Source organism: Equus asinus, chromosome X (genome assembly GCF_041296235.1).
Source record: "Equus asinus isolate D_3611 breed Donkey chromosome X, EquAss-T2T_v2, whole genome shotgun sequence".
Lineage (NCBI taxonomy): Eukaryota > Metazoa > Chordata > Mammalia > Perissodactyla > Equidae > Equus > Equus asinus.
Window position 1 is genome coordinate 123891097 of NC_091820.1, and position 6000 is coordinate 123897096.

Here is a 6000-nt window from a genome sequence, read left to right on the forward strand (position 1 = left end):
TATAACAAGCAAGAAAAAAAGTAAGACAAAAGAAATCAAATATATTACCAAAGGTAGCCATCAAACCACAAGGGAAGAGAGCAAGAGAAAAAGAAAAGAACAGAGAAGAACTACTAAAACACCCAGAAAAAAAATGAAAAAATGGCAATAAATACATATTTATCAATAGCTACTTTAAATGTCAATGGACTAAATGCTCCAATCAAATGCCATAGGGTGGCCAATTGGATAAAAAACCAAGACCCATGCTTATGCTGCATACAAGAGACACACTTCGGACCTAAAGACACTCACAAATGGAAAGTAAAAGGATGGAAAAAGATATTCCACGCAAATGGCAAAGAAAAGAAAGCGGGGGTAGCAATGCTTATATCAGACAAAATAGACTTTAAAACAAAAACTGTAACAAGAGACAAAGACGGGCACTACATAATGATAAAGGGAACAGTCCAACAAGAAATTATAACACTTGTAAATATCTATGCACCCAACATAGCAGCACCTAAATATATAAAGCAATTATTAACAGACATAAAAGGAGAAATAGACAGTACTACAATAATAGTAGGGGACTTTAACACTCCACTTACACCAATAGATAGATCATCCAAACAGAAGATCAATAAGGAAACACTGGCCTTAAAGGACACATTAGACCAGGTGGACTTAGTAGATATATACAGAACATTCCATCCAAAAACCATAGACTACACATTCTTTTCAAATGCCCATGAAACATTCTCCAGGATTGATCACATATTAGGCCACAAAACAAGTCTCAATAAATTTAAGAAGATCAAAGTAATACCATGCATCTTTTCTGACCACAAAGGTATGAAACTAGAAATCAACTACAGGATGAAAACCAGAAAAGCCACAAAAATGTGGAGATTAAACAAAATGCTACTAAACAACGATTAGGTCAATGAATAAATCAAAGGAGAAATCAAAAAATTCCTGGAGACAAATGAAAATGAAAACACCACATGCCAAAATCTATGGGATACAGCAAAAGCGGTTCTAAGAGGGAAGTTGATAGCAATTCAGGCCTACCTCAACAAAGAAGAAAAATCCCAAATAGACAATCTGAAAGCACATCTAAAGGTACTGGAAAAAGAACAACAAACAAAGCCCAAAATCAGCAGAAGGAAGGAAATAATAAAAATCAGAGCAGAAATAAATGAAATAGAGACTAAAAAAAAATAGAAAAAATTAATGAAACCAAGATCTGGTTCTTTGAAAAGATAAACAAAATTGACAAACTCTTATCTAGACTCACCAAGAAGAAAAGAGAGAAGGCTCAAATAAATAAAATCAGAAATGAAAGAGGAGAGATTATAATGGACACCTCAGAAATACAAAAGATAATAAGAGAATACTATGAAAAGCTATACACCAACAAATTGGATAATCTAGAAGAAATGGATAAATTCTTAGGAACATACAACCTTCCAAAACTGGGCCAAGAAGAAGTAGAAAATTTGAATAGGCCGATCACCAGTAAGGAGATCGAAACAGCAATCAAAAACCTCCCCACAAGTAAAAGTCCAGGACCAGATTGCTTCCATGGTGAATTCTACCAAACATTCAAAGAAGACTTAATACCTATCCTTCTCAACCTCTTCCAAAAAATTGAAGAGGAGGTGAGGCTTCCTAACTCATTCAACGAAACCAACATTATCCTGATACCAAAAACAGACAAGGACAACACAAAAAAAGAAAATTACAGGCCAATATCACTGATGAACATCGATGCAAAAATCCTCAACAAAATACTAGCAAATTGAATACAACAATATGTTAAAAAGATCATACATCATGATCAAGTGGGTTTCATTCCAGGGATGCAGGGATGGTTCAACATCCACAAATCTATCAACATGATACACCACATTAACAAAATGAAGAATAAAAATCACATGATCATCTCAATAGATGCTGAGAAAGCATTTGACAAGATACAGTATCCATTTATGATAAAAACTCTAAATAACATGGGTATAGAAGGAAAATACCTTAACATAATAAAGCCCATATATGAAAAACCCACAGCAAATATCATTCTCAATGGAGAAAAACTGAAAGCTATCCCTCTAAGAACAGGAACCAGACAAGGATGCCCACTGTCACCACTCTTATTTAACATAGTATTGGAAGTCCTAGCCAGAGCAATCAGGCAAGAAAAAGAAATAAAAAGGATCCACACTGGAAAAGAAGAAGTGAAACTGTCACTCTTTGCAGATGACATGATTTTATATCTAGAAAACCCTAAAGATTCCACTAAAAAACTTTTAGAAACAACAAAGGAATACAGTCAAGTCGTGGGATACAAAATCAACGTACAAACTCTGTTGCGTTTCTATACACTAACAACAAAGTAGCAGAGAGAGAAACTAAGAATACAATCCCATTTACAATTGCAACAAAAAGAATAAAATACCTAGGAATAAACTTAACTAAAGAGGTGAAAGATCTGTACACCAAAAACTATAAAACATTGTTGAAAGAAATTGAAGAAGACACAAAGAAACGGCAAGATATTCCATGCTCTTGGATTGGAAGAATTAACATCGTTAAAATGTCCATACTTCCTAAAGCAATCTATAGATTCAACACAATCCCTATGAAAGTTCCAACAACATTTTTCACGGAAATAGAACAAAGAATCCTAAAATTTATATGGAACAACAAAAGACCCCGAATAGCCAAAGAATTCCTGAGGAAAAAGAACAAAGCTGGAGGTATCACACTCCCTGATTTCAAAATATACTACGAAGCCATAGTAACCAAAACAGCTGGTACTGGCACAAAAACAGACACACAGATCAATGGAACAGAATTGAGAGCCCAGAAGTAAACCCACACATTTATGGACAGCTAATATTCGACAAGGGAGCCAAGAGCATACGATGGAGAAAGGAGAGTCTCTTCAATAAATGGTGTTGGGAAAACTGGACAGCCCCATGCAAAAGAATGAAAGTAGACCATTCCCTTACACCACGCACAAAAATCAACTCAAAATGGATTAAAGACTTGAATGTAAGACCCGAAACCATGAAACTTCTAGAAGAAAACATAGGCAGCGCGCTCTTTGACATCAGTCTGAGCAGCATATTTTCAAGTCCCGTGTCTGACCAGGCAAGGGAAACAAAAGAAAAAATGAACAAATGGGACTACATCAAACTAAAAAGCTTCTGCACAGCAAAGGAAACCATCAACAAAACAAAAAGACAACCTAACAATTGGGAGAAGATATTTGCAAACATATATCAGATAAGGGGTTAATATGCAAAATATAGAAAGAACTAATACAGCTCAACAACAAAAAAAACAACAATCCAATTAAAAACTGGGCAAAAGATCTGAACAGAGATTTCTCCAAAGAAGATATTCGGATGGCCAATAGGCACATGAAAAGATGCTCAACATCATTAGCTATCAGGGGACTGCAAATCAAAACTACAATGAGGTATCACCTCACTCCTGTCAGAATGGCTATAATTAACAAGACAGGAAACAACAAATGTTGGAGAGGATGTGGAGAGAAGGGAACCCTTGTTCACTGCTGGTGGGAGTGCAAACTGGTGCAGCCACTATGGAAAGTAGTATGGAGTATCCTCAGAAAATTAAGGATAGATCTACCATATGATCCAGCTATCCCACTGCTGGGTATTTATCCAAAGAACTTGAAAACACAAAGGCATAAAGATACTTTCACCCCTATGTTCATTGCAGCATAACAATGAATAGCCAAGACTTGGAAGCAACCTAGGTGCCCATCAAGGGACAAATGGATAAAGAAGGTGTGGTATTTATACACAATGGACTACTCTTAGCCATAAGAAATGATGAAATCCGGCCATTTGTGACAACATGGATGGAACTTGAGGGTATTATGAGGAGTGAAATAAGTCAGAGGGAGAAAGTCAAATACCATATGATCTCACTCCTAAGTAGAAGATAAAAACAACGACAAACAAACACATAGCAATGGAGATTGGATTGATGGTTACCATAGGGGAAGTGGGGAGGGGGGAGGGCAAAAGGGGTGATTAGGCTCACATGTGAGGGGAGGGACTATAATTAGTTTTCAGGTGGTGAACATGATGTAATCTACACAGAATTCGAAATATATTATGATGTACATCCGAAAATAAGTTAATAAATTGAAAAAAAAGAAATACAATGATGTACACATGGAATTCATATGATGTTCTAAACCAATGTTACCGCAATAAAAACATTTTTAAAAAAAGCAGATAATAAGTGTTGGTGAGGATATGGAGAAAATGGAACTCCCATACATTGCTGGTGAAATGTAAAACGGGACAGCCACATTCAAAAATGGTTTGGCAGTTCCTCTAAATGTTAAACTTGGAATGGCCATACGACCTAGCAATTCCACTCTTTTGTGTATACACAAAAGAATTAAAAACATATGTCCACGCAAATCCTTGAACATAAATGTTCATTATGGCATTATCAATAAGAGTAAAAAAGTGGAAATAAACCAAATGCCTATAAACTGATAAATGGATTCATTAAAGGTGGTATATTTTACAATAGACTATTATTCAAACATAAAAAGGAATGAAGTGCTGATACATGCTACAACATGAATGAACCTTGAAAATATCATCCCAAGTGAAAAAAGCCAGACCCAAAAAACAACATATTGTATGAGTCCATTTAGAGAGCACTAGTAAATATAACTATATAGGTAAATGTATAAAAGATCATATGAATTTTGTTTTTAATTTATTTTTCTCCCTTCTGATTTAAAGACTTGTATAAAAAGAAATAATTATAAATCTGTGTTCATAGACACACAGTGTATACAGATGTAATTTTTAGGGCAATAATTGCACGACAGAGTGGGAAGGGAACAGAGCTTTCTAGTAGCAAAGATTGGGTATACTATTGAAATTGACTTGGTGTTAATCTGAATTAGTGGTTATGAATTAAGATGTTAGTTGTAATTCACAGAGCAGCTACTAATAAAAATAGCTCAAAAATACAAGAAACAAGGGCAATAAAATGTCATACTAGATAATGTCTTTTTCACACTAAACAAGAGAGTGATAGATGAATAAAGGAGCATAAAAGAAATGGGACATACTGAAAGCAAATAGCAAAATCATAGATATATATCCTACCTTATTGTAATTTAAATGGACTAACCACTCCAATGGAAAGGCAGACATTAGCAAAAAGAATTAAAAAGAGAAACATCATCCATTTGTATGCTGGACACCTGTGAGATTCAAAGACAAAATAAATTAGAAAGTAAAAGAATGGTAAAAGACATAACATGCAAGCTATTTCCAAAAGAGAGTTGGGGTGCCCATACTAATATCAAACATAATAGACTTTGAGACGACAACTATTACTAGACACAAACAAGGACATTATAAAATGATAAAGCAGTCTATCTATCAAAAAGATATAACAGAAATATATGCACTGAACAACAGAGTCCCAAAGCACATGAATGAAAAACTGACCGAATTGAAGTGAGAAATGGACAAGTCAATAATGAGAGTTGGAGATTTCAATATCCTTATTTCAGTAATGGATAGAACAATCAGGCAGAAAATCAACTGAGAAATAGAAGAATTGACCAACATTATTAAGGAATTAGTGCTAAAAATCACTAGACAACACTGAACCCATCATAGCAGAATACAGTCATACATTCATCATAGCAGAGTACATTCTTCTCAAGTACACACAAAACATTTTCCAGGATAGATCATATGCTAGGCCATAAAACAACATTTGATAAATTTTAAAGGCTTGAAATCATACAATTTATGTTATTCAACCACAATGGAATGAAAATAGAAAGCAATAACAAGAGGAAGTTTGGAAAATTCATAAATATGTGTTAATTAAGGAACAACCCCTAAGTAACCATTGTGTCACAGGAAATACCAAAAGGAAAATTAGGAAAATACTTAGACAGAAGCCATGTCCCTGAACAAGTGGTTAAGTTCATGC